The 22,706-nt window shown below is 39.9% G+C and overlaps 1 protein-coding gene across 10 annotated transcripts in view; it reads left to right on the top strand.

The window, feature by feature from the left end:
• The window catches only part of ENOX1 (ecto-NOX disulfide-thiol exchanger 1), a 540,515-nt gene that overhangs the window by 131,696 nt on the left and 386,113 nt on the right, over positions 1 to 22,706 (top strand). The window contains exon 1 of one of the 10 annotated variants that reach the window (XM_078390698.1): positions 21,663 to 21,680. The exons of the other annotated variants lie outside the window; for them this stretch is intronic. The gene's annotated coding sequence lies outside the window, so the exon portion shown is untranslated. Of the gene's footprint in view, positions 1 to 21,662; positions 21,681 to 22,706 lie in introns of those variants that run through there. 10 annotated transcript variants of the gene reach the window in all.

The following is a 22,706-nucleotide window of genomic DNA, read 5'->3' on the forward strand; positions in this document are numbered from 1 at the left end:
TAAAAAACCCAGTTTCTATACCTTTGGATGCATACTGGTATTTCCTAATATAGCCCCCTTCTGCTGTTTCCCTCTTGTTCTTGCTTTTGTAAATATTATTTGTTCTAAAATGGCAGTAGCAGAATGTACTGTCGAAATGTGCTGATACTGGCTGTTCTGTGTTGCCATTTATGATGTCAGATTTGTCAGTTTCATCTCTTGAATGGAGACTGCCCTCTGGGGGCTTGATCACACTGACAAAAAGAGTGTGGGTTCTGCTGAAAAAAAATCAGGATTTCATTTTTAGCATACACATGGGGCATGAACACTCATGAACTGCTGTGCCAGGGGAGTGAGTTTTCTCTTCCTCTGTCAGAGGTCTGTTTATTTTGAGGTGCGTGTGGGATCAATTCTTTGGAATCGATTCCAGATGTGTGACTGCCCCTGCCATTTCTTTTAAAAAAATCCTGCTATCTGATATAGCGCTATACCAAATAGCAGGATTTAAAAAAAAGAATAAAGGCACCATACTTGTAAAAAGCTGACACCTGCCTGATTGCTCCCCCCATCGCCTGCTCAATCACCCTCATCTCCAGCTCAGTCACTCTCTGCCTGCCCTATTGTCTGCCCCATCACCCACCACCACCACCTGCCTGCTGCCCATGACTGATCCTGTGTGAGGATGCACACACACTGACACAAAACTTTTGGATTGGGACTAAAGTCCCTGTAACTTTAGCCCAAATCCAAAAGATTCTATTCCTCTGCCATTTTTTTTTTCCGAGCAGTGGGAGTAGGTTTGAATCTAACACAACTGTGGAAAAATGCACCTCTCTTTGGATTAGCTGCCAGTGGTGCTTGTGGGAGGTCTTCATTCTAAGTCTAATTGATACACATGGAGAATGGGGAATGTGTATGGTGGGTAACATTCCTGCTGCTGCAGAGAGATAGGTTAAATCTCCTTTTCTGGAGATGATTCTGTGATCCTGGTGAAAATAATTCCTGAAGACTAGAGTTAAAAATTTTCATCAACAGTAGTATATATCAAGGTCACAGACCAATTGAAATGTTAAAGATGCAGACGTTGTTGTTAACGATGCAATAAAACTGAAGTCTAATTTGACCAATGGTATTACCCCTTTTCTTCTTTGTTGTCCCCATCTTTCATTGTCAAGCTGGTGCTAACTTTTCATTAGAGATGAAAAGAAATCATGTGTCAACTCTACCTGTACTGAAGGAATCTGTACCCATTTGTACTCTTGAAAATGCTTGTTTCCACTTGATTTCCTTGTCTCAAGTCACGGGTGATGAATAGGCATGGAAGAATCAATAATTCAAAATAAATGCCTAATGAGGGACAATTAATTTTGTACAAAACTCATCATTCACATGAGTCTTGAAGCCAAATTCCATAGTGAATTCCAATCCATTAGCTCTGTGTTAGCCAAAGGAGTGGGACTTGAGAGATGAGCATAGCCCAGGTGTGCCTGTCTCCTGACCACTAGGATGCCACTGGGCTGTCAGAGGATGCACTTACTACCCAACCTGCTGCATTTGCACTAGATTTACACCAGATCTTAAGACAGCTTAACGCTGTCATCCTGATCTTTTGTATGTTGGATTTAAATATCATTAGATCCGCCTCTGGCATTCGAAGGCCTCAGGAGACCCATGCTTGGATGCTCCAGTAAACATCACCAAAGTTTTGGGTGCATTTCTGTGAACGCAGTTTTGAGTAAAGAGTTAATGCTTTATAAAAATTAAGGTTTAAGCACCCCAAACATAAAATAATAATTCTATCGACGGAATTATTTCTGCTACATTTGCTCAGAAATTATGGGAAAGGATGCACAGATAATTCTCTATAAAGTATATTTGAGGGAATGCATAATTTGAAAATGCAAAATCCTCAAACTGTTAATTAGTAACTTCTGTTATCCATTAGTACTCTTAAGTGCTTTTTTGGTGGCACATGTTTCTAGTTGATTTCCTTTCCTCTTAAATATTTGAGTTTTGGAATATTTTCTTTCCAGATGCATTTGCTCATTTTCCAAAGCTGATTTTGTGTTCCCATCATCCTCTTGCTTCACACCATTACATGGTTGGTTTAAAATGTGATTACTCCAGTTTCCTTAGTAGTTTCATTCAAAGGACATTACTGTTAAATAAAAAGTGTGACCATGCTCTGAAAATATGTTATGCCTATTTCTTTTAACTGACAGCAAACTGAAACACTTGCCTAAGACTTTTGGAAAGAAGAGTACTGTTCAAGGAAAAAAAACCTCTAGTGGAACATTCTAAAGTTAGAGACTTTGTGGGAATTGACCAACTAAGGCTTAGTTTTTTTGTGGTAGTGGTTGCAAGTTTACTTCCTTTTGTTCTTTTTAAAGTGTAAAACTTAAGGTGATATGTAAGTGGCTGTGACTTGTTGTTGCCTTGTCCTTTCTGTTATGAGGGCATCCCTGCAAATAAAACTGCAGAGGCTAGCAGCCGTCATCCACACATGTACCGGGATGTATCCTTTCTAACATATCAATGATGTGAAAGGAAAGAACACACCTATTTCAATTTTATAGGGACCTCCCATGTCTTGTCATCTGGAGGCATTCCTTACTGACCATAAGTGACAGGCGGAAAGCCAGTGGCATTGTATGGCCCATGGATTGCATCCAATGATGTTTTTGCCTTTTTTTGAGAGGTTCCACCAACTGAGAAAATTTGTTATTCCCCCATGAAATTTCTCAACCCTGCTGAAGTCCATTGTCCAAACCCACGGCTCTGGTCAATGACCAGACCTTAAATGCAACTAGTTCAGTGGGATCAATTTTAACATACTTGAGATTCAAAGTTTAGCTGAAAATAATAAGCTGTGTCACCAGAATTCATTTGGTAAACCTGTATTCAGTTCAGCCTTTTCATACAGTATGCCTTTTGCAATAGAAATATTGATATTAAGTTCAGCTACTAAACCATTAGCTTGCTACATTTGCAAGGTTGCCATATCCATACAGTTCAAATCTGGGTGGCCTAATAAGCATCATATGTATATTAGATATACTAATCATGCAAATTAGTCACACCAAATTAGAATGTGTCATTTTGCATTTCCTCCTGTTGCCTTATCTCTGCGCACAGAAAGTTTCAGGGCGGCAAAGAAAAGGAAAATTGGAAGTCCTAGGCAGCATATGCTGCAGTTGTCATGGAAGAAAGGATTGCAATTTTCCTGAGTTCCTGGTGTCAGGTTCATGATCAAGGGGTACAGCAATGCAAAGCAAATCTGTCCCATCCACATGGTTTCTTTATGTCTCATATCAAAGAGTCCTGCACAGTTGAAAATCATTGAAATGAACATTTCCAGTGTAGGTCGGAGGGGTACAATTCACAAGCATGGTTTCTTGTGGAAGCCTAAATACAAAGAACTGTTACACCTTGCACAGCTCTTGTTCATTTCAGTGAGGGTTAAATGTGAGAGGTTGTTGGACCTTTGTGCTTATAAAGCTTTGCCTTTTGTCTCCTGACTGAAGCTGTTCTGTGAAGGCCTTCTGCTTCAAATTCAGATTTCTTAGAGGAATGTGCTGTAAAGTTAAGGTTAAGTCATATGCCTGCAGATCAATTCTAGCCAAGTTGCTGCTCCTTCCACCTTGACAACTAACTGGGGTTTATTATGTTTTGTTCTAAGAGGACCTGATCTGTTCAATGCCATCATGATGTGACAATTACTAAATGCCTTCCATGAGTAATAATTGACCTTAATGGTGTGATAGGTCTCTGTCTGATTTTAGTATCTGGGCAAGTTCACATGGCAGCTCTTTAGCTATGCAGTTTTACCATTTAAGGTCAGTATCAGCACTTAAATTGACCCTAAAAGTGAATTGGTAACTAAGAAGCCAGATTTGGTCTGAATTTCAGGATTTTTTAAACTGTTAGAGTAGTATGATAATGGAACCGATTAGTTCAGGCAGTGGTGAGCACTCCAACGCTGCAGGCATTCAAGAGAAAGTTACACACATCTATCATATATACTTTGATTTAGATTCCTGTATTGAGCAGGGGGTTGCACTCGATAGCCATATAGGCCGCTTTCAACTGTATGATTCTATGATGCTGTAAAAAAAAAAGCCCAACAATGAATAAGTTCAAGAGAATTTGGGACAGATAATATCAAGTCTTCCATAGTAGATGTTGAGGATATAGAATACAATGACATAGGTATAAAGTTGCTCATTCTTCTCTGCACTGGCAAAGTACTATTTTAGTAAGAAACCTAATGTTATGCCTACTGTTTGGTTCTGCCAACTTGAGTCCATAGCCTATTAAATGACTTCCAAGTACTGTAACTCAGTTCTCCGTGTAACCAGGGGCTAGGCTTTCCTGGAGTTCCATCCATTTTAGGAAGTCAATAGTCTTTCCTTCCATATTTATAGTCCTGGCATTCTCTGCTGTTCCTTGAAGATTCACAGATACTCTGGAAAAGAGTTTTCCCTTCATTTTGATGTATGCGTGTGAGTTGAGGCAGGTGTGCTGGTAACCAAAGAACAGGTACACATTTAATGTAGGTTCTTCGGGTCTTTCACTTTAGATGCTACCTCTGTTTGTATGTTGCTGGGTGCAATACCTTGTAGTTAATTGACTTTATGAATCAGAGTTGGCTTCAGGCATCCAGTAATGATTCTGCAGTTTTCATTAGGGCCGTATCTACCTTGTTTGCATGGGAAGGAGCTTCCCCAGAGAATGTGAGTACATTTGGGCATCCTCCGGGTTTATGACAGACTGTTGGCTGATCTTTCCACTCCAGAAGTACTAGCAAAGTGGTGCAAACTCTATTAGAACAAATAGTAATGCGGTGCAACCATGAAATTACCTTCAAGCAAGCCCACTGTTGTGGAAAAAAAGCGCAAAGAGAAATACTGTACCATCCATATTTGTTTCTATCTGTGTCTGTGGCAGAATACTTCATAATCTATCCTTTCAGGAGACTAAACTATTAGTTCACTGTGCATAGTGCACTGCTGCCAAGGCACCAAGCACAAAAAAGGCTGAAATTATCTGGAGAAAACCAACTAGCTTTATTTCAAAGACAAATTGGATTGGTGTATCTCTGTAGATTTCTTCCTAAGTACGTTACTTGCTGAAGTGCTCCAAGGCATTTTCCATAATCTAGTAATTTGCATACATTCATTAAGCTAAGTGACAGGGACATTTGATGAGAGTTTTTTGTTTGTTTGTGCTTTACTGCGGCTTCATGACAAGCAGTTTCTAAACCATGACTGTGGTCTTCAGTTTGCCAATATATATTTTTAAAGAAAATCTAGTAAAGGTATTTAGTGCTTGCTTTGCAGCCTGTCATCTTGATCTAAGAACAGACTGGGCCACGAATCAAGGAGTACTTGGTTTATTTTAATTTGTGTGTATAAGTGTTTAATTATTATTTGGTAAGTGTGCATTTAATGACCCTTTTATTCTTATGAATACCACAGCAGTGTGGAAAACCAATAAATATAATTAATTTTTAAAAATAATAATTCTAACATATGTCTTCAAACTATTTTGCACCTCTACCATGAACCGACTAGATGGCTCTAGGTAAGCTACTGTTTTATTGTCAGGTCTCCCACCTCCCACATTTGTGGAGTGAACATAATTCTGCTGAGCTGCCACACAGGGCTGGATGTGGTCCATTTGAGAGAACTGTTTAAATACTGTAGTTTAAAATATTTTAAAGGTTTTTTTTAAAGAAAAGAGGAAAACACCATATACAGACCCTTGGCAAGTACCTGTGGCACAAGATTTTTCTCTCCAAAAAGATCTCCTGCCACATTCCAAGGAATGCTTTACACCCTGTGCTGCCATGTATGGCAGGTATGATGCAACCACTGAGTTGTTTATTTCCAGTGGGAGATTTGCAGCCTCTCCCATTTGATCCAGAGGCCCTATAGGGGTGGTTTTGCTGAACTTTTGTTGCTAAAATTAAGAAAATATTTCTACTCTGGGTTCTGAAAAAGGTTTTCATGCATGGTGTTTTGTAGCTGCTATGTTCTTTCCAGTATACAGAACAGATGGCGTATGTTTGCAATAAATAAATACATACAAAGTATTTCCTTCAAAACCTCAGCTGGACGAAAGTCTTTGACATGTTTACTTAGTTCCACCAGTGGAGTGATCTCCAAAGAGTGCTATTAGTACTGGAAGAAATTCATGGAGTAAAATTGTTGTATGAATGATTAATAAAATGGTTTGCTTTTATTTATGTTTGAATATCATTCTATCCCTAGGGCTCAGAGTGATTAGAATAAATAAACAAGTTTTCCCACACCCCAAATTTAAATGTATATATATGTTGCAAACACTCCACTGTGTAGATTATATAGATTCTGTGTGTGTAATGCTAGAATTTTTAGCATGTATACATTACTGAAACAGCAACGTCTACATTGGCTTGGGCATGTCATGAGAATGGCTGATGGTCAGATTCCAGAAGATTTCCTATATGGAGAATTAGTTCAAAGAAAGCGCCCCAGAGGGAGACCACAGCTGCGATACAAGGATATCTGCAAGTGGGATCTGAAGGCCTTTGGAATGGACCTCAACAGATGGGAGACCTTGACATCTGAGCATTCAGCCTGGAGGCAGGCGGTGCATTATGGCCTCTCCCACTTTGAAGAGACACTTGTCCAGCAGGCTGAGGCAAAGAGGCAGTCCTGAACCCAGCAAAATCAGGGAGCTGGACAGGGGACAGATTGTATTTGTCTTCATTGTGGAAGGGATTGTCACTCTCGAATTGGCCTCCTCAGCCACACTAGACGCTGTTCCAAGTCCTCCATACAGAGCACATTACCATAGTCTCTTGAGACTGACCTAATCTAATCTAATTCTAGAAATAAAGACTGGGAAATCTGAAAGATTTATTGAGAGTAATCATATTGTTTTTTATGGCTTACTGTAAACCATTCAGATCCCCCTCTTGAACTGAATGCCAAACAACACATCACAAACAATAAGAAGCCAAAGTTGTTGCATCACAGTGCAGGTAGAAAAGGGGGAGGATTGTTACATTGCAGTGGTTCTAAAACTTGGGGGCCTAGATGTTCTTGAACAATAACTTCAAGAAGCTGTGGCCATTTTATACCTAAAGTATAAAATAATGTATAGGTAATGAACAGGATTTGTCATGACTGTAGGGTTTGACTTCCTCTCTTGAGGATATGGGACCGTGGATGCTGAAGAAGTGGCAGAATATGAGAGATAATTCCCTTTAGAAACAATCAATGTGACTCTCTTTCCCCAAAGGCTCAAATGGATGTGTTCTTCCTCCCACCACCTTCTTGGAGTTCATGTGCCCACACTTCTTCTCAGAGTTTAGGCTAGAAGCTCCAGTGAAGCCATAGTTTCTCCACTGCCATTGGAACTGTTAGGAGAGGCACACCCTGTCACTGCAAGAGGCTGCTTCCAGTGGAGGTAGAGTCAACCCCAGGGCGATGAGCTCCAACCTTATTTGAATGTTCTCCGTAGACTGCCAAAGCTTCAATAGAAATGTCCAAGGTTCAACCTAAAATTTTAAATTTCTAGGCTGAGAGATGCTGGCCAACCCAGCATTACTCTGTGAAGGTCAAGCTGTATGATGGTAACACATCATTACTGCTGAAATTATATTAGTGTCGAAGAGATTTGATTATGGCAGTCTTTCTTGTCTGCAGAATTAGGATTTTGAAGGGAAAATGCGCTCACAGTCTGAAAATTAATCACGAAAGAAAGCAACATCATTTGCAAATTATTGGAGGTGAGAAATCTCTCTTCACAAGCAATTCCTTCTTAAAGAGTTCCTCCTCCTCATGATGGCCTGCCTGGGGTTGGTAGGGAGTTTTGACAATCCTATATAAGTTTACTTAATCATAGGGGCCAATGAGTCAGATGAGCTGTGCTTCAATTTGAACCCTCCACTCCTAGTCTTGCATTCTGAACATTGCATGAGAAAATACTTGGGTTACAGTTCTTCAAAAGGTACAATGATTCTCAAGGATGAATTCCTAAAGGCTCTCACAGGTCTCACACATTTTGAATTATCTGATTAAACAATACCTGGCATTAGATTTTATTTAGAAAGAGCGTCCCACTATTTGCTCCAATCCTTGCTAAATATTCTATGCAGAATGCTGGTGGGTTAGGAGCCCTGAGCCTAGACCAGGGGTCTCCAAACTATGGCCTGCGGGCCATATCTGGCCTGCCTTGCCTTTTTATCCAGCCCGGTCTTGTATGCTGGGGGCCATGGCTGCCTAGAATAGATGGTAGCGGAAACAGACACTAGACTGCTGGGACCGTGGTTTCAGTTCCAGTAGCCTAGCTTTTGCAAGGAGGACCCAGGAGGGCTTCCCTTTCAGCATGCTTGACTGAGACGATTCCCTCGCTGGCTTTGCACAGAAAGTGGGCATAGAAAGGCAAGGGAAGTGAGACCCAAGTGATCCCCCACCCCCGCTGTCTTTGCAAAGACAGTAGGAGTGGGAGATCACTTCTCTCAGGCTTTGCTCTTCTTCCTATTCCTGTTTGGGCATAGGAGGAAGAGGGAAGGGAGACCCAAGTGATCCCCACTCCCACTGTCTTGGGTCCCCCTTCCCTCCTCTTCCTATGCCTGAGTGGACATAGGAAGAGGAGGGAAGCCTGATCTAAACTATCCCCCACCTTGGCTATTAAAACTGTTCCCCCCCCCCTTCGGCCCTTGAAAATGTGTAAAATATATGATATGGTCCTCATACTGAAAAAGGTCAGAGACCCTTGGCCTAGACGGAAAACTCTTCCCCAAATGAAGGCCAAACAGTATTAAGATCTGATGGTAAAGGAGGAATTACTCTAAACTGCAGTTCTGAGAGGATAAGAGAAGAGGAAGATAACATGGAAAAGGTTGCCTAGCTGCACTGTTCCTACTATAATCTTTTATCAGGCCGATATATGCCATTCATCCTGAATATAAAATCAAATTAATAACTGAAGCAGCCCAGAAAATATAATCAGCAAGCTAAAGAGGATAGGTGGGGGGGAAAGTGAGCCAGAAAGAGGAGGGTAAACTGGAAAGTATTTCACAGGTTTTACTGTATATTTAAGTTTGACTCGCAATTGACCATGGAAACAGTCAGGATGGCATGATAATGAACAATGGTGTGGAAAATATGGTTGCAAATCAGAATAATAACAACAGAGTGGTGTCACAGAAGAAAACCTTTTTAAAAATGGAAGGCAGATTTGTGGCCTCTCTGTGGACCTTTCCATTGTTTTGGTAGGCCAAGCAACTGCTGTGCTTTTTGTAAGCAAATACTGTACTTTTCTGCTTTCTATATTAGCTTTAATGGATTCTCTTTGTGGTCCCTATCTTTCTCAACTATGAAGTTCTGTCACTTCAGAGATCTGTCAAAAGGTGTGACAATGTATTTTTTTTGCTTGTATTTCTCTCTCTGACAGTTTTGGGATGTTCAAGGCTACTTTGTTTGACTTCCAGCATTAAACTGTAGAAATGGCAACCGAGCATACAGCTTTTGTCAGAATGAATGAAAAATCTCAGGTGGCTGTGTTAACAAAAACTGATGGGAAAAAAGAATAAACTGGGGAGGGGATACTTGGTAAACACATATCACAGCATTTTCTTTTTATTTAAAGGAGGAATTTAAAACATTCCATGAAAGTATTGTGGTTCTGTCAGGAAGGGCATGTGTGGAAGCTTTTATTCATCTTCTCAGATTTAAACTAAGAATTTGGCAGGTTTTGAAGGAAAACATGTGCTTTGCATTTGTTTCTACTTGGAGCCTTGCACCTTGGAAAGAAACAGGGAGATCGTGCTCTTCCACTTCCCTTCCCACTTGCCTGTTTCACTCATGGCTTTAGAAATCTTCCCAACAGGACATGGAATGTGCCAGGATAGAGAACTCATGGGAGAAAAAAAAAAGATGCACTTGCTTTGAGATCCAGGTGGAGCTTTATCCTTTAAAGCTTAATTGTGTTCAAGCAGTGGAAGGAGCTCAAGAGAGGTGGACTGGATGAAGGGACCCATCTCTAGCCTTGGCTGGAGCAAGCTGTTCATCTGCAACTGCTGTGCTGGCTGAAAAATGCCTGTTACTAATGGATCAAAACAGATGGCCTGAATGGTATGCTTATGGCCCACAAAACTGGCAATAAATTTACTTTTTAGGGTTCTGGATTTTGTGATAGAAAGCATTGGTATCAGCAGTGAAATAACGTGTATACTGTACATAATAAGTAGGGGAAATCACCTTCAACTTATTTAAAACCACTGGCTACAATAAGCCTGCGAAGCTGTAAGAGACTGTGTAAATGTCTTTTCCATTATTTGTGCTTGATCTGCTGCATGTTCTGCTACAAAAAGGGACAAGGAGCAAAGAATGATTGCCAAGCCCTTTTAATTCCAAAGGATTTGAGGATCTAAGTAGCTTTCTCCCTACTTAGATCTAAAGGAAAACCGATGGATTTGGCCACATTTATTTGTTCTGTAGAAGCTTGAAAGGGGCCAACAGTTGGGTGGAATTGATTATTTAGAAAAAAAGAAAACTGGACTCAGACTTAACAAAATCTGAGATTAAGCTGGTTAGTCTTTAATAATATCATTTATAATTTCTCTTTCATCTTGTTTCAGAGATCATTTTAGCAACGCTACAGTGGTAATGTTTTATTGATAGGAAAGAGGAGAAAGAGAGAACATCTTAGAGAAAGCCTTTTATGCAGCTTCAGCCATTCCTAGATTCAGTAGTTACCTTGTCCCTTGTATTTAATTATTCACAAGCAGTATCTCTATATGATGGCCTCAAAGATGGTAGCAGCAGCATTTTATTTTATTCATTTTATTTAATGGATTTTAAAATTGCCTTTCAGGATAGATTGTCCTTTCAAGGCAGTTTACGCTATTCAGTAAAACAACATGGTGAAACCACGCCAAATGACAATTGAAAGCAATGAGGACAACAGCACATAATTTAGTATGTAAGACAGGTAGAAAAAGCAGTAACCGTAAGACTAGCAGCAGGCAGAACAGTTACTGCTCCACAGTTCTTCAAAATCAATGTGATATTTTAAAAACATTTTTAGAGCTCATGTGAAGAAGGCCAACAGAAAAGGGGGGTGTCTATTTCACTGGGTACTCCAGGGATGTGGGGCCACTACAAAAAAAGGCCCTTTCACTGCTATTCAGGAGGCCAGCAGCTCTTGCCGACAGAGAAAGAAATGTGCTAATCTTGAGTTTGGGGCAGAGGCACTACGACCTAAACTCTTCGTGGTGTTAAAGGGCTTCATACAAATAGTCAGTTTATGTAGCTGGTACAGATTTGATCTAATATTATCTGATCAGCTTTCCCCTTGCTTCTGCATTCTGCTTGAAATGAACTGAATTCATTCTGCTTGAATTGAATTCAATTTGATTCTGTTCTGTACCAGATGTCCTTTAGGGCAAACCCCACATAGAGCACACTGGAGAAATCCAGAGTGTAACCAGCACATGTTCCAGTGATACAAGATCTACTGCTAGATAAGGTCAGAATTGTAAACAGGACAAAGCTGGTCCAAAATACTGGTCACTGTAATCTTGGTAAACTCCAAAACTTATGGTATTTTGACAATACCATCACGCTTCCTTTTTATCTGGATTAAGGTTAAGCTTGTTTGCCCTCTTACATCTTAGAGTTGCCCCAAATATCTGTTCTGGATTTCCACATCCTCATTAGGATTACAAAGTGATAAACAGAGGTACAGGCTGCTTGCCTTCTGCTTTCTGATGAAACCTCAGGCCAAGCCTCTGAATGATCTGACCAAGCAGTTTAGTGTAGATGTTACAAAGCATCAGAAATGAGACAGGGCCTCAGGGAACCACTGATTGGTAGCCAAGGGGTGGCAAAGAAATCCCCCCAGCTCCACCTGCTTGATCTTTCTGCTCAAGTTGAATGAGAGTCTATTCCACAAGGTCCCCCGCCTGGAAGGGATGGTCCAGGGAAATATTGTAGCTGATGGCACTGAAAACCACGGAGAGATCAAGGACAGCAAAAAGAGTCAGGCATCCTCATATGCGTTTCACAGTCACTCAGTAAGGCAATTTCCATATCTAATCTGAGATGGAACTGGGTTGGAATGGATTTTAATAATCAGTGACTCCTGAGGCTGCTTGGAGTTGGAAAACCAGAACTTTCTGTAAGAACCTTGCTAAAAAAAAATTTTGAGATTAGAAACAGGGCATTGATTTTTGAAAGCATAGGAACTAAATTTAAATTTATTGGAAAGTGGGCTTAAAAGTGCCTCCCTCAGAACTAGAACCACACCCTTAGAATGGTGTTTATCACAACTGCTGTCCCAGCCCTACATAATTTCTAAAGCCAGGATAAGCAAGGATGCAAAAAGGAATGGATTCGTCTCATCCTTCTAGGCAGAGTTATCGGACTTCTCAGACTTGCCATTGACTTATCAAAGTCCTCATTTTATCACCTATATCTATAGGCCTATTGACCATTTAGGAGAGGAGATATAATATTTATGAAACATGAAGAAAGGTTTAAACAGCTAAACTCTTCTACCTCTGAGAAAAGACAAAAATTATCCAAACCTCTAAAGAGCAAGCTTTAAACAAAACCAATAGTTCCACTTTCTATTATTTATGTAATGGCAGTCTTTGTTGTTTAGTCATTAAGTTGTGTCTGACTCTTCGTGACCCCATGGCCCAGAGCACGCCAGGCCCTCCTGTCTTCCACTGCCTCCCGGAGTTTGTTCAAAGTCATGTTAGTAGCTTTGGTGACACTGTCCAACCATCTCATCCTCTGTCACCCCCTTCTCCTCTTGCCTTCACACTTTCCTAACATCACGGTCTTTTCCAGGGAGTCTTCTCTTCTCAAGGGATGTGGTGGCGCTGCGGGCTAAACTGCAGAAGCCTGTGCTGCAGGGTCAGAAGACCAGCAGTCATAAGATCGAATCCACATGACGGAGTGAGCTCCCGTCGCTTGTACCAGCTCCCGCCAACCTAGCGGTTCGAAAGCATGCAAATAAATAGGGACCACCTCGGTGAGAAGGTAACAGCGTTCCGTGTCTAAGTCGCACTGGCCATGTGATCACGGAAGATTGTCTTCGGACAAAACGCTGGCTCTATGGCTTGGAAACGGGGATGAGTACCACCCCCTACAGTCGAACACGACTGGACAAAAATGGTCAAGGGGAACCTTTACCTTTACCTTTTACCTTCTCTTCTCATGAGATGGCCAAAGTATTGAAGCCTCAACTTCAGGAACAGTCCTTTCAGTGAGCACTTGGGGTTAATTTCTTTCAAAATAGATAGGTTTGTTCTCCTTGCAGTCCAGGGGACTCTTAAGAGTCTCCTCCAGCACCACAATTCAAAAGCATCAATTCTTCGGCGGTCAGCCTTTTTTATGGTCCAGCTCTCACTTTCATACATCACCACTGGAAAAACAATAGCTTTGACTATACAGACCTTTGTCGGCAAGGTGAGGTCTCTGCTTTTTAAAATGCTGTCTAGTTTTGTCATCCCTTTCCTCCCAAGAAACAGGCGTCTTTTAATTTCATTTCTGCTGTCACCATCTGCAGTGATCGTGGAGCCCAAGAAGGTAACATCTGTCACTGCCACCATATCTTCCCCTTCTATTTGCCAAGAGGTGACAGGACCAGTGGCCATGATCTTGGGTTTTTTTAATGTTGAGCTTCAGACTGTTTTTTGCGCTCTCCTCTTTCACCCTCATTAAGAGGTTCTTTAAGTCCTCCTCACTTTCTGCCATCAGGGTGGTATCATCTGCATATCTGAAGTTGTTGATATTTGTTCTGGAAATCTTAATTCTGGCTTGGGATTCCTCCAGTCCAGCCTTTCGCATGATGTATTCTGCATATAAGTTAAATAAGCAGGGAGATAATATACAGCCTTGTCATACTCCTTTCCCAATTTTGAACCAATGAGTTGTTCCATATCCAGTTCTAACTGTTGCTTCCTGTCCCACATATAAATTTCTCAGGAGGTATATAAGGTGGTCAAGCACTCCCATTTCTTTAAGAACCTGCCATAGTTTGCTGTGGTCCACACAAAGGCTTTTGTGTAGTCAACGAAGCAGAAGTAGATGTTTTTCTGGAATTCTCTGGCTTTCTCCATAATCCAGCGCATGTTAGCAATTTGGTCTCTAGTTCCTTTCCCCCTTCGAAATCCAGCTTGTATAAAATTAATCTGGTTTAAAACTATGTCTCTTCTCCTCAGTAAACCCTGTGCATTACAGCTTTTAAGGAAACAGTATTTCCTGAAAATAACTTTCAAATATCCTAGTTGTATAATAATTACTTTCGGAGTTCTTTTGGTTGAACTGTGGTAATTAAAGCTGGTATGTTTGGGTTTATCCTGTGCTGTAGTTATACTTTACATCTTTCTTGCAAGTCTGTTTCCCTGATGTTCAGGTAGTGTGGCCCCAATCTATTTTAATGATATAAGTGGTAGAACCTATTTGGTTTCTTCCTTCTTAGTAGATATGTGACTCTCACAGCCTTTTTGTCTTGGGAATGCAACCAAGGGGGGGGGGAATTCTTTTTTCATAATGCAATTTCTCCTTTGAGATTTTTTCCCCCCTCTAGAATCCAGCTGAAAATCTTGCGGGATTTCTCAGATGTTTTGTGACCTTTTTCTCTTTGGTATTATTGCAATTCCTGCACAGAAATGCATGTTTTTTTCTGCATAGGATTCACCTGGAAAAGGCAGAAAAAGCACTCAGCTGCACAAAATGGTTACATTTCTTGCAGGATAGCATCTTTCCTGCAGAGGATTAATCTGGTAAATGCAAAGGAAACATAGCAGGGAACTTTTCTGTGCAAGATTTACTGGCAAGGGCAGAAGAAGCATCAAACTGTGTAGAAGTATTACAGTTGTTGTGCAGGATAGAATATTTCATCCACAAGATTCACCAGAAAGGACATTGGGCATTTTGTTTCTTGCACAGAACGATGACCAATATATCGGAGAAGGGAGAGAAAAGGTTTGTTTTCCACAGGTAGCTCAGAAATCCTGTGTGTGTCTTTTTAGTGTTTTTTTTTTAAATTTTAATTACTATTCATACATATAAAACATACAGAACGACAATAATAGGACCTAACAAAACTAACATAAATAATACAAATGCTACATATAATCATGGTACGTATATGGATCAGAGATTTGGCCATCATCTGGTCATCTATTATCATTAAAGGGTTCTTGTGAGTACTAAGGTAAAGGTTCCCCTTGGCATTTAGTCCAGTCGTGTTCGACTCTAGGGGGTGGTTTCCAAGCCATACAGCCAGCGTTTGTCTGAAGACAGTTTCCATGGACACGTGGCCAGCATGACTAGACACGGAACACCGTTACCTTCCCACAGAGGTGGTACCTATTTTTCTGCTTGCATTTGCATGCTTTCAAAGTGCTAGGTTGGCAGGAGCTGGAACAAGCAACGGGAGCTCACTCTGTTGCATGGATTCGCTCTTACGACTGCTGGTCTTACGACCTTGCAACACAGAAGCTTCTGTGGTTTAACCCACAGGGCCACCATGTCCCTCTTGTGAGTACTAATTTGCCATAAATATTTCTTCCCCTAAGTTCCTGTTTGTTTCTGGCCCCAGTTGTACATCAGCTTCCAGTTTTCCTTTACAAAGTGTCTTGGTTGATCACATACTGTCTCTGAAGGCATATCTAGTTCTGCAATGTCCAGTAGCTTCTTTAATAACTCTTCAATCGTTGGCATTTCTCCATTTTTTGATTTTTGGGGCCAGAGTAACCTGGCTGTTGTATATATTGTATATACAGTAGACTATATATATTTTTTAAAATCAGTAATCTCTGGCATTATATTCAATAATAAAATTTCAAGTTTAAAACTTATTTTTTGCTGAACAGTTTCTTGTGACATTTCCCAAACTTGCAACTTTTTCTTTCTTTCTTTCTTTCTTTCTTTCTTTCTTTCTTTCTTTCTTTCTTTCTTTCTTTCTTTCTTTCTTTCTTTCTTTCTTTCTTTCTTTCTTTCTTTCTTTCTTTCTTTCTTTCTCTTTTTTTTTTTTGCTTTTTTGCATGCCCACTATACATGATAATAAGCCCCTGGATTTTTTTTTTACATTTCCAACAAATATTGCTGACCCCTTCTGACATTTTTGCCAATTTTACCGGAGTAAAATGCCATCTGTGAAACATTTTAAGGATGTTTTCTCTAGGATTTACTGATTTAATCTGCTTGTAATTATCTTTCCACATCTTTGTCCAGTCATCAATATTATAACCAAAGTTTTGTGCCCATTTGACCATCACCAGGGGGGAGGTCTGAATGGGGGTCTTGCCATGGTAAGACTTGGAAAAACACTGAGTGAAAAGACATATGAGTGCTCTTCCACATCCCTTCTTAGAAATGTTAGGAACAGAATATATTTTTCTATATGAAGATGAGATACTGAGCACTGAGTAACATAAATTGGCCACAGGGAGCTATTCTGGAAGATGTATTGCAACGGAGTGAATATCTGCATGTTATACTTGGCATTGAATGTCGTTCAGCAATTTGTGCTGCAGTATTTTCCCTTATGCACTTGAAGCATGTGAATTATTGCTTTAGATAATAAATTGCATGTGTTTCCAGGTTTCCAACTGGAACTGATGGTGTAGCTCTGTTTTTTTTGTATGTCTTGCATTTCTCCCTGTTTACCAAGGATAATTCCCAGTCTCTTACTTCAACCTGAAATAATTTGCTATACCTATTTTACATTTAGGGCTTTTTAGAGGTGGGGCACATATAGTAGGTAGCCTGGCAATTTGATCCACTTCCAGGCACAATTCAAAATGCTGGTTATAACCTATATAGACCTAAGGGGGTTTGATCCAAGCTATCTTAAAGATCGCATCTCCTTTATTCTTCAGGCAGGCTTTTCCTTAGTGACTGCCTTTCTAAGCGCAGATCTAAAATGGAATGGTTTATATTTTTGTTTTTAAAAAGAACTAAATAACCAAACATATACAAACATTAAATAAACATTATATTAATGTTTTAAAAAAAACATTTCAAAACATTAAAAATAGCTTAAAAATTACTAAATCTGTTCCAGTAATGTTTTTAATTAATGTATTTTTAATATACATATCATTTATTTCATCCTTTTTAAATATTTGTATAATATACTGCTTTTAGCTTTTAATATTGTCTTTTTAAATTATGTAAAACACCTTGGGCCTTTTTTAAGAGAAAGGTGGGGAAATATATTTTTAATAAACAAATGAACAAACAAACAAACAAACAAACAAACAAACAAACAAACAAATAATGTTACTGCTGGCCAGCCTCATTCTGAATCATAGAATCTTAGAATAATTGAGTTGGAAGGGGCCTATAAGGCATTCAAGTCTAAGTCCCTGCTTAATGTAAGAATCCAAATCAAAGTACATCTGAGAGATGGCTGTCTCATTTTCTCTTGAATGCCTCCAATATGCATATGTTCAATTGTCATACTGCTCTGACAGTTAAGAAGTTTTCCTGATATTTATCTGAAATCTGGCTTCCTGTAACTTAACCCTGTTACTATGTGTCATGCACTCTGGGATGTTGGAGAACATATTCTGCCCCTCCTCTGTAGGACAGCCTTTCAAGTGTTTGAAAAGTGCAATCATATCTTCCCTCAACCTTGGCTAAACATGTCCAATTCTTTCATTCTTTTCTCATAAAGCTTGGTTTTCAGTCCCTTGATCATTCTTATTGCCTTCCTCTGAACTTGTTCCAGTTTGTCTGCATCCTTCTTAAAGTGAGGTGTCCAGAATTGGACACGGTACTCAAGATGAGGCCAAAACAGTGCTGAACTAGTAATCCAGTGGATTTGGAGACTAAACTTCCATTAATGGAGACTTTTTTTTGCATTTGCACTGTACTCTTGACTCATATTCAGCTTGTGATCAACAACCATTCTAAGATCCTTCTTGCTTGTAGTATTACTGAGCCAAGGATTCCCATTTTTAACTGCACATTTGTTTTTGTCTTATAGGTGTAGACCTTTTCACTTATTCCTGTTAAATTTCATTCTGTTGTTGTGAAGTACTCAAACCTATCAATATTTTTTTCATTTTGTTTCTGTCTTCCAGGATACTGCTACTACTACTAGTAACTTTATTATGGTCAAGTGTGCAGGATACTAGTTATTCCACCCAATGTTGTGTCATCTGCAGATTTGAAAAGCATTCCTTGCCTTTGTTGCCTCCTCTGAGTTTAAGAATTAGTCGTTGATAAGCACTCTTTATGGTTCTGTAACCAACTGTGTATCTACCTGTTATCCAGCCCTAAATAGTTTGCTAATCAGAATATCATGGGGCACGTTATCAAAAACTTTGCTTTTAATATATCATATCTATATCATTCCCACCATCTACCAGAGAGATTGCCCAATAAAAAAATGAAATAAGATTAGTCTGAAATAATTTGTTCTTGATAAACCCATGTTGGCTCCTAGTTATTACTGCATTGTTTTCAAAGTGCTTGCAGAGTGACTGCTTTATAATCTGTTCCAGAATTTTTCTTGTGATTGATATCAGGCTGACTGCTCTGTAGTTCCTTCTTTTTGAAGATAGGGACAATGTTAGTCTTCCTCCAGTCATCCAGCACTTCACTCATCTTCTATGTTTTCAAGAAAATAATAGACAGTGTTTCTGTGATCTCTTCAGGCAGTTCCTTCAATATTCTTGAATGCAATTCATCCAGCCTGGGAGATTTGAACTCATTCAAAGTAAAAAGGTGTTCCTTGACTATTTGTTTATCAATCTCAAGCTGCAGTTCTGTCCTCTCAACTTGTACTTCACATTTACCTGGAGGATCATAGATTGTCTTCTGAGAAAAGACCAAGCTAAAGTAGGAACTGAGCACTTCTACTTTCTCTTTGTCATGTGTTACCATTTTTCCATCCCTATTGAGTATCTGAGCTACTGTGTCTTTTCTTTTTCTATGCACATACCTGAAGATTGCTTGCTTGCTTACTTACTTATTTACTTACTTATTGCATTAGATCTCGCCCATCTATTGGCAAAGCACTATTCTGCGTGGCTAACATTAGTAAAAAAATATAATAACCCTCCCACGAAACACAATCATCCACTTAATAAATATGAACAGAAAAAGCATCCAAAGGCAATGGCAGACAACTCTCACCTTTAAAACACATAGTCTGGAAAAATATCGGGCCTCTCGGAACAGCTCATCTTGTACCTGTTTTCTGAAGGTCAGAAGGAAGGGACCCTGGTTTTTAGCATCCTGCTAACCTCAGCTCATTCTCAGCTTTTGCCCTTTGAATGCCATTCCTGCAATTCTTTGCTACTTGTCTGTACTCTTCCTTTGTAGCCAAGTCTTCTGTCCACTTCATATATAAGTCCTCCTTTGTTTTCAGGTCCTCTCTAAACTTTTTGTGAAGCCGTTTTGGTCTTTTTTGCTGTCTTCCACCTTTTCCCCCCTGAGTGGAATTGTTTGTCATTCTACCTTTAGCATTTCCTTTTAAAGAAACTTCCACCCATCCTGGATTCCTTTTCTTGCTAAGATCTCTTTACTTATAAATGTTTTGAATTTATTAATATTGGCTTTCCTAAAATCCAACATACACAAACAGCTCCACTCTGCTTTTGTTTCTTTTGAATTAATACACTCAAATAGAACATGGTCAATTTACCCCACAGTTTCCCTGATGCTTCTTCTACTGAGTCATCTTTATTGATTAGAATAAAGTCAAAGATAACCGATCTCACTCTTTGAAATTCTTGCAATTTGTTTTTCAAAGGTTTCATCCATATTTTCTCCTTGATTGAATGGTTGGTAGTGGATTCTAAGTACCACATTCCTTTTACTTTTCACCCCAGTTATATTAATCCAAATGCTCTCAATAGGACAACTAACCTCATCCTCCTGTATTTCTGTGCAGGAATATGTATTTTTGACATATACTGTAACTCCATCTCTTTCTAGTCTTCCTTTTCTTTTTGAATAATTTATATCCTTCAATTACTTGAATGTAAGATTTTTAGTTTTTGTTTCTTTCCCAGACTCCAGAAGATAGTGTGTTTTGTGGGCTGCTTTCCTTCATACATTTTTTGGAAGATTATTATTAGACCAAATCAAACCCCCTCAATTTGTTCCTCTTATTGTACATAAGCGTTCATCCATCTTTACCTTTAACCTTGCATCTCCTTTCCCTTTTCATTTCAGTTTGAAGCCCTTGTGCCGAAATTCTTCATCCTGTGGCCAAAGATACTCTTCCCAGTCCTTGTGAGATGCAACCCACCCCTTGCCAACAGCCCATCTTCCAGGAAGTGTAGCCCAAGACCCCAAAATCCAAATCCCTCATGTTGGCACCACCTTTGTAGCCAGACATTCACCCGGAGTATTTTCCCTTCCTTTTGTATTCCTCTTCTGAATTCTGGTACGAGATGGATGAGAGGGCTATCTAGGCCCCAAAGTCCTTGAGTCTTCTTCCCAGAGCTTCAAAGTCTTATGTGATTTCTTCATAGTCCTTCTTGGCTGTATCATTTGTTCCCTTGTGGATGAGAGAAATTGTATTCGTCTGTGGGTTTTATGAGCAATCACAATCCGTCACATCCCTAATCCATTCTCCAGGGAGATAGCATACCTTGTATGGATTTGCCCAGCATAGTATTTCAGTTTCAGTCCCACACCGAAGGGGGTTTCCTACTACAACTACTCTTCTCTTTTTCTTTTCTCTAGGCTGTGGGTTCAGTGGTTCTGCTTGGCTGAGTCTCAGTCTCTCTCATGTCCTCCTGTGGGGTGTCCTGTATGCTGTCTTCCAGACTCCTCTTCAAAAATCTGAAAGTGGTTTTGCAGTTCCTCTGGTGAAGAGTGTCTTCTCTATTTTTTGTCCCTATCTATGACTCATTTCCATGGTGCTCCACTGTCTTTGTTCTCCTCTCAGTATTGTCATTTTCTGTGTTGCCTTTCTGTTCTTCCACCTCCAGTTCCTCCTTTGGCTGCTGCAGCTTGAGAGATCTATCTATGTACTGATCCTCATCTTCTCTTTTAGGCTTGAGTGTGGCTACTCACTGCTCCAGTTCTCTCCCTTTTTTCTTTCTACAGTGTCACCAGTCATAACTGATAATGTATTATGGGACAATTATATTTTTCTGTACATATATTTTGGTACTAGCCTGGATTCTCATATGCAACGGTGTTCCTGGTTTAATCTTCTTATTATAAAGCGTAATGTATCGGCTGAACTCCTTTTGAGCAGCTTTGCATGCACAACTGGGATGACAGTAGCAGCGGCAAACTGCCACTGAATAGTCTTCCTTTTGTGATCTGCGGTGCACATTATATATGGTCAGCATGTCCCCTGAAATCTCCTTTCATTAACAGCAGTTCACTGCTGCTACTGATGTCATCCCCACTGTGCATGTGGAGCTGTGCAACAGGACTTTAGCCATGATGTTTTATTAGAAACTTTACGATTGGCAGAGTTATATTTTTGGCTTCCAATTCACAGAATCCTTCTGCCACCATAGCAATTACCTTTGCTGACCTGGAGATTCTAGGAGCTGTAGTCCAAATGAGGTATTTTGCCTATCCCTGACACAGATATTCTTCCTTTTCACAGGAAGTCTTTTGGGTGGGGGAGAGACCAATCCAAATCTGTTGTTGTTCTGTGCTGTTGAGTTGAAATCAGTTTATAGTGACCCTAATAGGGCTTTCAAGGTAAGTGAGGTATTTAAGGAGTGGTTTTACCAGTTCCACTCTCCCAGTGAGTTTCCATGGCTAAGTGTGGATTCAATCCCATACCTCCTGAGTCCTTTCCATCACTCTATCCACTATACCACACAGGGTATCTGATCAAAATCATAGTGTGGCATAAGCATGGAAATAAGTGAATTACAGCATGGTGCTTGCAGCAAACAAGTGATGGCAGCAAAACCTGCATTATAATTATCAGTATTTATCTTTCATTATGAAAGGAGGTTGCTGACCTAGAAGAACATTGGCCTGTAGACTCGCTAGGATGGTGGGAGCTGTAATTGAATGCTTCTGTAAGGGACCAGTTGGGGAAGCTGCTGTAGACATGCACACTGCATTTTTCTTGTATGTTCTTTCCACTGGATTTGGCTAGCCAGCAGAACTATTCGTGGTTTCTTCCCCATTATTCAGTTTCACATCAGTTTTAACTTTAATTTCGTTCGAGTGTTCAGATCTTATCAATCTGGAAAGGGAATTAGGATACATACTTCAACTCCACCCTATTCACACATATCCTTCTCTTCTTGGTGGGGAAGATCCATAATGGAGACATAAGAAAGGCTGGTTGACTGCAATAGCAAAGCTCCAGGCGATAGGAAATCATGAATGGCAGGGTTCCTGATTGCTGTTGTATTTATTGTTTAGAATTTTCCAGGCAACACAGGCAGGATTGAGATAAAGAAGCTGAGGGTGGAGCATCAATCCCTGCTCCCTGCCACGATTAGATGTCTTGATGGAGATGCTGCCTTCCACAAATTAATTCCTACTGATTGGTTACACTCCTACTATAGATTACCTTCCCTATTTTGGTAGGAATATTAGAAGTGGAAATAGCCTTTCTTCTTACTATAACATTGAGCAGAAACCTGCTTGCACATTTCCCCTCATATCTACATAACTACTGGAGCTAAATATTTATTTTGAAAAATGAAAGCTAAAATCCAGGCTATCTCTTGTCTTAAACAGGTGCTGGCTAGTATACATCTCAGC

Source organism: Pogona vitticeps, chromosome 3, assembly GCF_051106095.1.
Source record: "Pogona vitticeps strain Pit_001003342236 chromosome 3, PviZW2.1, whole genome shotgun sequence".
NCBI lineage: Eukaryota > Metazoa > Chordata > Lepidosauria > Squamata > Agamidae > Pogona > Pogona vitticeps.